Raw genomic sequence first — 12,582 nt, 5'->3', positions numbered from 1 at the left:
TTACCATCTTAAAGTACCATTACTGGTACTCTTTTCCTTTATGACTACTCGTTAGAGTACCTCTTTTCTACCATTGTTGGTAGTTCCCTCCTCTTTCTAATTTCTTGCTCTTTTTCTTTTAACTTTACCAAAAAAAAAGTGTATCTATTCTTAGTGTTTTCATATAGTTGTCTTTTTCAATAACAATGGCTGACAAGCCAATGGGTTTTAAAAACTGTGTTACCTGTGGGCATAAACTTCCCAACTCAGATGCCCACAGGGAATGCGTTTATTGTTTAGGACCAGTGCAGTTGTGTAGATTGTTCTGTCTTCTCTCGATTTAACTCCACAGCCTTAACTGACAGGAGGAATATATTAGTCCTGAGAAACTTCCTTCCTTCTTTCTGTCATTCTTCAGTTGCTGGGGCTGAAACCCCTACCAAAAAAACTGACAAAGGGAAGTCAAATTCAGTGGCCAAGGAAAAGGAGTCCGTAAGACCCTCTTGTAAGATGTTGACATAATTTGGAAATTCTGTGACCTCTCCCAATTTGCAGTCATCAGCAAACTTTGTCAGCCACAGATCTTTAGTTTTTGCTTGTAGTTTGGAGAAATAGATTCCAAAAAGTAGAGGTCCCAGGACTGATCCCTGTATATTTTTCTAATTGTCTTACCTCCCACCCTTAATCCTCTTAGCCATTTTCTGTACATTTTTTTTGGCTACTGTTTCACGTTACCTTCTTAAAGTACCATTGCTGGTACTCTTTTCCTTTATGACTACTTGTTAGAGTACCTCTTTTCTACCATTGTTGGTAGTTCCCTTCTCTTTCTAATTTCTTGCCCTTTTTCTTTTAACTTCTATCACAAAAACTGACAAAGGGAGGTCAAATTCAGTGGCCAATGAAAAGGAGTCGCATAAGATGTCCTGGACTGTTCTTCCTCATTGATGTTTTCATTAGGGCATCCAACGCATAAGAAGTCAGATCCAACAACCTTTGATCTGACTGGTTCAAAACCTAGATCTCTTCAGATCCATTCCCTTCCATTCCTATTGAGTCAGGTTTCTTTCCAGCTCCCTTCATCTTTCCTGGAGGGATCTCCCCATAGGCACTTCGGACAACCATTCTCCATGTCATCTGTTAGATTTTTCAGAAGCCAAAGTGAATAGGATGATGAGGAAGTTTCTCAGAGCACAGATCCAGATGTTGATACTCCCGGCTGTGACTTCCACCAGATTCAGTCTCCTCCTACCACTCTCTCCTCCTCCTAGTTGTGAAAAACAACTTGCATACTTTCAGAAAATATCAACATTTAGCTTTAGAAAAAGTGCACTGGCTGCCTTTAAATAAACAAAATATATTAAATGCATTAAAATATTAGTCGCTGTGTAGGTAATTACTTACATAAATTATTCGCTTCCCACAGTTTCAGATGTTATTTATTTTTCACACTCCTGCTTGCCACTGTATCCTTAAATGTTAATTACAATGTACCTCTCAATTTCTGACGGCGAGAAGTGCTCAGAGCTGTCAAGACTAATTGTTTGCACCTGCAAACAGCTTGTTTCTTAGTAAAAGCAGTCAGCAGTGAGAAAAAACAGGTAACAATTTTGCAGCTGCATGAAAGAATCTTTGCAAGTTTCACTCAGAGCACACTGCTTAGATTTCACAGACCAACAGCCTGATCTAGAAGAATTCTTGTCCTCCACTGAGCATTTGCTTAGGAAAAATCGCGAATAACTTCTTTGCATATGTAAGAACCTTGCCACACACTATGCCTTCCATCTTTTTGTAGTAGTTTTCAAGCCTATTTGTTTAAAAAATTCTATAGCTTAACTCCAAAGACATTATTTAGACATCCTCCCTTTAAAGTCAGGGGACATTAATGCACTTTTGCACCCCACCCCTACCCCCAGCAGCCCAAGATCACAACATTATATTAACCTTAACTTGCTTCTAACTTTGTTGCAGTGCAAAGCTTGTATATTTTACAACCTCACATTGAAAAATGCCCTTGACTGCACACTATACAAAACTCCTTTACAGTATAGAATACAATTTTTATCACAAATTTTTATACAAATGCTAAGAACAAAACCTGTTTTATTTACATTTGGTTCTTCGTTACCTTTATTGTCATTCTAAATATTAATGACATTAAGTGGGATATGTGCAGTTTGACCAGCAGCTTAACACTGTCAACAAAATTCTAGTCTTTCTTGAACATTTTTTCTTGCAAATTTATATTTCGCATGTCTATTGCTATATCCATTGAGATTGCTACTTTATTGTCTCTCATTTATTCACTGATTTCAGTGTTTTGTCTTCCTGATCACCTCAATTTCACAGCACCGTCTCTGGTTCAAGTCTGAAGTACTCCTTATTCATCATCTGGTCAGCTTTTTTGCGTTTTTTTCTGTCTCACGGGCATTTTCCTTTGGAACAAAGAAAAAGATTTCTGTATGGGTTTGTTATTGTCAGAAGAATGAGAAACAAAGGTCCCTTCTGTTTACGTGTTCACTGTTTGTTGATAAGCATTTTTATTTCCTTCTTAGCCTTTTCTGCAGCAAAAACATTCTTTGATCCTCCAGGGAAAAAACATTCTGAAATCAGCTGGATGCAGCACCAAACTTGAATTTTACACCTGCCTCTTGACATTCCCTGAATGCTGTGAGATACTTGCTTCTCCTCTGTCTACCAAACCAATCTGCCATTTCTTTTTATTTTTTTTCACAAATAAGTGAATTGTTATGGCTAATCTTGTGTATAGGCCCTAGGGCCGATAGCCTAGTGCCAACCTATGACTCTATCCTCCTCTTTTAAAAAATAAAGAAATCGCAAAGTAGGAAGTTATGAGGCAGAGAGGAAGAAAAATGAAGTCTGTAAGGCAGTAGTATATTGCCTTTTACCTCTTACACTGAGGTGGAAGAGGCTTCTTGTATATGTCCTTGTCATATTCTAAGGATATTACTTTTATTGAGGTAGTAAAATTGATAAAACAGTCATGTATCTGGGAAGATCAATAAGCATGTTTGTCAGGGTTGACCAGTCCTTTTTATGGGTAAACTCTACTCTTCTTGCTCAGACTAACAGTGTCATGCAAGATACCAGCCAGAATCTTGACATTCAAACTCACTATGTGCTCAATTAGTTATACAGGGAATTGAAGAGCACACAGAACATTTAAGTTAATTAATTTAATGCTGGATGTAGGAGTTTGACAGCAAGTGCTACATGGAGGAGCTTTAGAAGTTAGGATATTAAGCATGTATAAAAAGGCGTGTACCACAACTATCCTGTCACTACTCACTGGAGGCCTGCACTGCTGCTATGTTAAGTCTCTTACATAAATACTCAGGAGTGCGTCATCCTTTTCACCTTTTTTCTGCACTCCAGTGTCAGTACTGGAAAATAAATTCAACTACCTGGTGTGGGAATAGAACCCACAGCCTTCTACACCAGTGTCAAGTGTGCTGTCTGTTAAATCTTCCCCAAAGTCTGGCTCTCCATTTCTCTCTTTAGCAAAATTTTATCTCAGACCAATGGAATCTGAGAGTGATCCATCAGAGGTACCGAAAACATTGGGAGCCCTGCTCTCCTTTTCAGGGGATTGCTCTTCATCCACCTGATTAAACATCTTTTTTCCCTCATTCAGCATTGCTGACTCGGGGTAATAGAACCAGTTCTTTGTTCTCTGTGAGGGAAATGTTTTCATTCAAAAATGTTTCTAGTACCAAAGAAAGAAAGAACTCTCATAAGAGACCAGTCAGTTTATGAATGTCCCAAAGTTCAAAATGCTGTTCTTTTGTAACCTGTTAACTCTTATTCACCCTTTCAGTATTTTGGTAACTCTGGATTTAAAGGATGCTTATCATCAAATTCCTATAGCGTCTTTTTAATTTTTTTTAATGTTTTCTATGTCTGGAGTACACTTTCAGTTCTCTGCATTGCCCCTTGTGTTATCCACTAATCGAAGGGTCTTTACAGAGTGTCTAGCACCAGTGATGGCTTGTTGGTGTCTGCAAGGTATTCACATTTCTCCTTGTTTAGACAATTTGCTTACTTTTGCAGAGTCTTTTTTTAAAATGTCAGGAATCTTTCACTTGGTTAAGTGATCTCCTTCATAGACTATGTTTCCAGGAGAATATTCTAATTCTTCAGCATGTAATTATTTTACACATAATATGGGGGGGTTTTCTACATAGCTATTTAGTCCCATATGTTATTAAACTGGAGTCCTATGTGAGAGACACTTTTTATTTCTTAGATAGGATTTCTGATATTGTTTGGGAGAACGGCATGTATTGGATTACAGTAGATGTGAGTTTGTACACAAATATACAACATAAACTTGGGCTTGAAACACTTTTTTATTTTTTGGGTGACAATCCAGCTTCAGTGTACCTCTTGCATTTAATTTCTTTTTGTTTGACCAATAATTATTTTGAATTTAATGGCAAGTTATATCAACAGTTATTGGGTACTGCTATGGGGGCACCATTTGCCCCCATGTACGCCAATTTATTTATGAGCTATTTTGAATTTCAACATGTTTTTGTTTTTGATATTTTTAAAAAATAGATTTATAAATGATTTAATTTTTTTATGTAAAGGTGGATAAGATTCTGTTAATGACTTTACTGATTATTTGCAGAATAATAGATTTAGTGTGCGTTTTAGTATAGTCCCTTTAGTGATAAAGTGATAAAAATAGTGAAATATTACTGGAATTTTCTGATTAAACATAAAGATTTCCAGAGTTTGTTGACTAGAACACCAAGTATTACATTTAGAAGAGGGAGAAGTATTGGTGATATGATTATTCATGGGAAATTTGTTATGCCAGAAGTACCAATTAGTAGATAAGTTATGAATTCACATCCCCCATTCAGAGGCACAAGGCTATATGGTAAATGTATTTGCAAGTATGTAGCACCATATTTTGAATGTATAAATAGTACGAAGTATGAGCCAAAAGATATTTATAGCTTTGAATCAGTGGGAATTATTTATGCCATTAGGCGTCCTTGTGGAAAATGTTATGTGGGAGAAAGTAAGCGGGCCTTTAAAACCCACTTACAGGAACACCTTAGAGATATAAGAAACGGTAGACAAGAAAGCCCAATTGCTTGCCATTTTCAAGATTTTCATCACGGTAATGAAAGTGGATGAACTGCAGCTATTTTAGATCAGGTAAAATGAGGTTTATATGATAAACAAAGTGTGAAGAAAAAATTGTTATATAAGGCGACAGTTTTTATGTTGAAATATGACACCCTGGTTCCAAGGGGTTTGAATTTAGAATGTAGTTGGAAGGTTTTTATTTAGGTGGAATGGTATTTAATTATCTAATTATATTTAATTGATGTTAATTAATGTGTATATGTAAGTGTTTATGTGTATTTAGTTTTTTACTCTGTAAAGACTATAAGCCAAGGCACTAAGAGGATTGTGTGTTTTATTAAAAAATAGGTTTTGGAGAAATTCTGTGTCTTTGAAACTTGGAGTTTATTGGGATACCTGGCAGTGTGTGGTTGTTTTTTACTTCCTTTTGGGCTGTGGTATTGGAATATTCTAAACACTTGTTTGTTTCCTTCCCACAAGATTGTATTCCTCTGGTGTCTCCTAGATTCTTCAGTTCAAAGATATTTTCTTCCACTGGAAAAAGTGGATCTGGAGTTAGCTCTGTTCCACTCAGTCCAGGACTTAAACAAGGGAATTTTTTGTAGGTGGACTCGACATGAGAAGGATCCAATGATACCTAAAAAAATATTTCTAACATTAACACCCCCTGATGTTGGTGCCGTACTAAGAACCCAGACCCTTTTAAGACTAGTATTTCTTTGGTTCTACAATATTTGTGTGAGTTAGTACCAGTTTGCCCTTCTTTCTCCTCTATCATAATTAATTTATTGGCCATTTCAGCATGTCTGCCAATAGATTTTTCAATGCATTCCCATACAAGTATGTTTTTGAAAGGGGTTTTGCATACCCATCCACCTAGTAACAGGTGGCTTCTCTTAGTGGGCTTAATTTTGTTTTAAAAAAAAAAAAAGTTAACTCTTGCCCCTTTTGAACCAACTCATTCGCCTGATTTGAAATTCTTAACATGGAAAACAGTATTAATGATTGCACTAACTTCTCTTAGAAGAGTGCCTACGTTGCAGGCTAATATGGTGGGTCAGCCTTCTCATTTTTCACAAAGATAGGATATTTTTGAGAACTAATCTGTCATTTATGCCTAAAGTGGTATCCAAGTTTATTCTGAGCCAAGATATCCATCTTTCTAGAACCTACAAATGAGGAAGAAAGGATTCTTCATACTCTGGGTGTCCACAGACAATTCAGATATTATCTTAAAACTAAAACCTTTAGAAATTCTGATAATTGTTTATTTCTTATGAAGGCAATAAAAAAGACAACCTGTGTAAAAGTAGACAATTTTCTAAATAGTTATCCCATGCTGTTTCTTTATGTTATTCCAACCATAACCAGTCAATTCCAGGCAGGATCAAGGCACATTCTACTAGGGCCTTTGCTTCTTCAGCCCCATTTGGGAAAGGTGTGGACTCTAGAAGTATTCTAGAGGCAACCACCTGGTCCTCTATATACCTTTACAAAACACTACAAACTAGACTCATTTTCCAGGTTTTGAACAAGCTTTGCTAGGACCATTCTTCAGGGGCTCTGTGACTCATCCTTCCTCCTACCAAGCCTTCTAACCTATGGTATGCTACTCCAGTCACCATAAAAATAGATGTTTGAATGATTACTGCTGCAGTTGCCACTCCCTCCTTCCATCCAATTTGTTTTTGTGTGATTTTTGTTGCCAATGTGTGAACATTGATTTTTCTTTGCCTAGCATTGGTTTCTTTCAGAGGTCTAGCCTCCCCATTTTTGTTGGCAAGAAAGTTCTAAAGGGCTTGGCACCAAGACTGCTGATTTTCTCCAGCTGTCAACCATTGAAAAGTTTCCCTTAAACGTTGGAAGCTGCCCAGCTGTTACATCCTAGACAGGATATAGCCCATATAGATAAGACTGATGCAGCAGTGATCATTTGAATATCTACCATTGTGGTAAGTTTGCTTACACAACTTTACTTTATAGTGAGTATTCCATTCTCTTGCTGCCCTACCTTAGAAAAGTCTTCTCTGATGAATCAGTATATTTCAGCAGAGGTCTTGGGACAGTCACAGATGCTGCTACCCAAGGGGACCATAGTGATCACCTCAGTCTTAAAGGTGAGTGGTTTACTCCTTTGTCTTCCTCATCCATTGTAAAAATTTAGTTAGAAACTGTTTAAAAGTCATAAAAATCCAAAGGCCTGTATAGCCTATAAGAAACTGGTTGCTTTAGCAGCAGCAGGAATGTGTTCTGTTTTGCATTCTCGCAATCCAAAAAAAAAGTCTCCCAAGTAGTTTAATAAATTCTGTAAGATGAAAAGTTAACAATACTTGGTTGCAAATGAAACAGTCAGGGTGTGGGAGGCCCTTTGACTTTGCTAGGCCCACATAGACCTGCTGGTGTAGGATCTGGTGAGGCAAGGTTCATCTGCTACTTAGCCAGAACCTTGGTGTAGTCTCACCCCTTACATTGCCTGACCCCTTGAACAATGGATGGCAGACTTACAGCTTCAGGCCTTTGATTTATTTTGATGCTGCAGGTTACTCCCCAGCTCTGCAGACTTCAGCTCCTGTCTTCCTGATGAGTTGGTTGATTTTCCACCAGATGGTTCCACTCCCCATTTGTTGTCCGTTCCCTGGGTGCTGGATTGTCAGTCTACCTACAACCCAAAGTTTGGGCACCTGTCCCAACAACATCAGCTAAGCAGAAATCTGAGGGCTGACTTCTCTTCATCTGAAACATGTTTGTAGAAAAGTACTTGACTTTACAGAGAATGACCATCCCTTGCTGTGGTTATTTTTTTTTGTGATAACACCTTTATTGAATTATCATGTAAGACATTGGCAAACATGCATTTATATAAAATAAAACAAACCATATCAATATGTTCGCAGTTACAACCATTATACATCATGTTATTTCTTTTGTATAACTGTCATCAATCAAACATTACACATTATATCTGCCTTCCCTTAAAAACCTCACTCCTCCTGCAAAACATTATTCTGCATGTATTTTCCCACAATTTCTGTTTTTTTTTTCAATGTAACTTGCTCCTTATGCTTTTCTAGAGATCGTACTTCAGTTCTTTTATCTCTGTTAAGGTATTCAACAATACAAAAACATTTGGTTTAGACTTTGATTTCCATTTTCTAGTAATTGGGTTTTTTTGGCAGCCACCAGAATTAAACATTCCTTCAACTCTTTATAAATTATTGTCCACAACTTTTCCTCTGGTTGGTAAAATATACCTGACTTGTATATAAAACTAAAGGGATTAAAACATTTTACTGCTTGTATCTTGCTATCCATATCCATAAACAGCTTCTAGTTTCTCACTTTTTGTGTTATCATTTGTTTAATCTCTTCCCGCATATCCTTAGCTGCCATAACACAAGTCTTTTTAATGCATACTCTTGAACATTAATTTTATCATGTCCCCATAAATGTGATTATTGCTGAACCAGTTTGTGTGTACATAGTTTACAGCCATATCATTTGTTTTATCTTCATTAATTTTATATCCCCAAAAGGCTGAAAACTGCCTCAAACTGTTCCACAACACTGAGATTTCAGATAAATCCAACTTGTCTTGATTACTATACCAATTATAACCTTGAATTTGAGTCCCTTCTTTTTCTTTACCAATGGTTTTAAATATAAAGCAAGTAAAGGGAAAGAGGACACCCTGTCTGTTTCTTCTGTTCAGACACACCTTATCAAAGAGGAACACTCCCACTTTATTTCTTGTCTCCAATCCCTCATATATCCTAATTAACCTTATTGTTGTATCATGGAATGCAAATGCTTCCATTGTCTTACTGATAAAATCCCAGCTTACTGTGTCCAATACTTTTTCTGCATCAAGACCCACTAACAGGAGCAGTATTTTCTGACATTTTGCTTTCCTTTGAATCATCACTGTTCTATTCATTTTGTCAAATGTTTGTCACCCATCTACAAAACCACATTGATCTATATCTATCAGTTTTGGCATACTTTTGTCAATCTTTTAGTTATTATAGGCATAAACACTTTATAATTGTGGTTTAGAATTGAAATGGGGCTATTTAAAGCTGTGCCTGATGGGTCTTTACCATATGGTAATGGTGAGTACCTCCATGCATGATGGTTGTGTGTTGAATGCACGGTTTGTGAAGGAGGTGTAGTATGTGAGCTGACAACCTATTCAGTGTTACTGTTCTGTGCACGAGAGAGCAAGTCCAAAAACACAACCTCTGTGGGACCAGATGGCATCCCAGGTTGCATTTTAAATGGTCTAAAACATGAGGTTGCAACTCCATTAGCTACTCTCCTCAACCACAGCCTGAGTACTGGTTTTGTCCCTCCTGAATGGAAAACATCAACTGTCATCCCTTTTCATGAAGGGGGTACAGCAACAGACCCTGGGACCTATTGACCCATAAGCTTAAACAGCCTTATATGTAAGGCCATAGAACGAATCATCATGGGCCTTATAAATAAGATTATAGGTGATCTCCCAACCCTTGATCTGACACAGTTTGGTTTTGTTAAAGGCAGGTCATGCCTGTTAAATCTGGTGGGCTTCTTCGAAAACATCAGTAGAGCCATAGACAAAGGCAAATCTGTGCATACAGCTTACCTTGACTTAGCCAAGGCCTTCAACACAATACCACATTCAGTCATCATTGATAAACTCCCCCATTTGAATATTAACCCTTATGTCAGCAGGTGGATTGCTAAATGACCCACTGACAGATCACACTCAAGTCAAAGTTGGGGAGTTTACCTCAACCAGCAGACCTGTCACCAATGGGGTTCTACAAGGGTCATTGCTGGGCCCCCTTTTGTTTGGAATATACTTCTCAGAAGTTCAAGCCAAAACAGAGGGGCTGTAGCTAACTAAGTTTGCTGACTACTGCAAATTACGTGCAGTCATGGAATCCCCAAAACAATGTCAATATACTTCAAGAGAGACTTGCACAAAGCAGTGATTGGTCCCAAAGCCATGGACTCAAACTCAGTGCTGAAAAATGCATTATCAATCCCTTCATTTACAACGATATCACTACAGATAGGGTTACCACCTATCCCACTTTGCAAGAGACAGTCCCTCTTTGGGCAGTTGTGTCCTGCAAAAAAAACTTGAAAAAATAGCAAATGTCCTGAGATTGTATTACAGAACGATTTCCTATATTTTATGTAATAGTTGCATAAAACAGTTATTCTGTATCTGAAACATGTAAATGTTATAAGAAACAGAATAAGCAACTAAAATGCTACACAAATAAGCTTTTATTTAGGCAAAAAAGTGAAGTTCTGTCCTTGGTACTGGCCGTGGGTATGTTTCACCCTGCAAAATCTGATGTTTGTACCAAAAATGTCCCACTTTGGGCATTTGAAAAGGTGGCAACCCAACCTACAGACTATCATATAAATAATAAAACCCTAAGTAACAACTCAGTAGTGAGAGACTTGGAAACGCAAGTTGACTGTAGCCTAAGCTTTGACCACCATGTGTTTACTTTGGTAAGGAAAACATTCTACATTGCACATCTCATTAGCAAAGTCATTGCCTCAAGAGGGAAGAAGGTCATAACTCCCCTGTATTCAATCCTCATCGGGCCAGTAATTGAGTACATTGCTCCCTTTGGTATGTACCGTACCAGGCACATGCAGCAACCTGAGAGAATTCAGAGATATGTAACCAAGAAAATTCATGGTCTCCAACACATGTACACTGACAAATAGAACTCACTGTCACTATACTCAGTAGTGTAGTACTTAGAGGAGACTTGTGCCTGGCCTACAGAGCAATCTCAGATTCAAACCTAATGGAAATGGTGCAGATCCACAAGTCAAATGGACAAGGGTTACCTGCTCCAGGGACCTTAACCTGGCCTGAGAGATAAATAAGACCCATTGGAGAGACAGATATGTCTCTCAGAGGTTACCATTCCTCAGGAATTGTCTACAAATTCACATCAGAGCCCCTGTATGACCCTGTTTAAGCGTAGCCTGGATGATTGGATGGGAAACCGTAAATTCCTGACTGGGATTTCACTTATGACCCTCCTAGATATGGGCAGTCATTGCTAACTAAGATCTTGAGTTTTAGCAAGATCCTTTTTATTGGGTTTCTCTAGTATTATATTGGGTACACATGGCTAGGCTTATAAAGACCTTTGGGTCAATAGCCCAGTAACCACCTATGAACCTTTTTAAGTAATACAGGCACCACAGCTTTCATCCAGGATATGGATGCTTCCCCTTCTTTTAAAATACTGTTACAAAAAAAAACTTCCAGAACTTTATCACCTTCTTCCCTTCTAGCTTCCAAACTTCCAGAAGAATAGCATCTATTCCTGGAGACTTTCCTACATATTGATTATACATCACCGTTTTTATCTCATTTCCTCCTGTCCTAACTGTTAATTGTCGAGTCTCATCTGCCTGTAACCTTGTCATACATAAGTCTTACATAGATTATTTCCATTTGTGCTCTTTCTTGATTTTCCACATTTCTCTGCTTTATACAACTTTTCATAACATTTTTGAAATATCTCTAATGCCTCTACAGTATATTTGGTTATTTTTCTAATTATATGCTCCCTAATTTTGGAAACAACCCTTTCTACTTCTGTTGCCTAAGTCACTGTGCTTAAAGTTTTTGTGCTCTGAAGTTATCAAAAACAATTGCTTAATGTCAGTCTTTCCAAACTCATGCATATTATCCAGATAGTCTCTTATTTTGTCTTTAGCACTATGCAGTTGCTCCTCTTCTTGTTCTGCGAGATTCCCCTCATTCTACAATACTTTAATATTTGTCAGCCCCTCTAAATAATTCCTGTTACTTATTAACCATATCTCTTTTTATTTTATGTCTAGTCTGTTTTTAAACTCAACTTTCAGTTTATCCTACTCACTAGCTATAAATTCTGAAGAAATGTTTATCTTCACCAGTAACTCTTGAATAACTTCCACTACCCATTACTAAAATTCCTCTCTTTTTAACAAGGCAGGTGGGGAAGCACCAGTTTCTCATTTTTATTTCATTACCCTAGATTTTTGTATTAGTTTTTATTGATGCATGATTTGAAATAGTTACTGAATTTGTATCAAAGCTTTCAATTAAATGCACATGTTCCTGTGAGATATAATTTCAGTATAGTTTAGCCCAGTTGTTATACCTTGGAGAATAACATGTAAAATCTGTCAGAATTCTTGCTACTGAGTTCACATCTTCGATACCAAATACTTTCATATTACTTCAGAAGTCTACCCTTTTTTGGTATACATTTCCCCTTCTATGTCCCCAAGATACATCCTCATAGTTGCAAATCAATTCCATTCCCCACCTATAAGTAATATTCCTAGCTGAAAGCTGATTATTTCTCCCAAAAGTTTCTTAAGCTCCATTATAGCAGTTTTAGGTGGAAAATAGTACATGCCAGTGTAGTCTTCCTCCCTTGCCAGTAGCCCCTTACTGCCACAAATATA

General features: G+C 37.4%; 1 protein-coding gene across 1 annotated transcript in view; it reads left to right on the top strand.

The window, feature by feature from the left end:
• The window catches only part of CMTR1 (cap methyltransferase 1), a 2,799,821-nt gene that overhangs the window by 2,565,356 nt on the left and 221,883 nt on the right, over positions 1 to 12,582 (top strand). The gene's annotated exons all lie outside the window — the stretch shown is intronic.

Source organism: Protopterus annectens, chromosome 1.part0 (assembly GCF_019279795.1).
Source record: "Protopterus annectens isolate FY-2018-M chromosome 1.part0, PAN1.0, whole genome shotgun sequence".
NCBI lineage: Eukaryota > Metazoa > Chordata > Ceratodontiformes > Protopteridae > Protopterus > Protopterus annectens.
The sequence above is the reverse complement of the archived record's forward strand: the minus strand, read 5'-3'. Positions and strand labels throughout refer to the sequence as shown.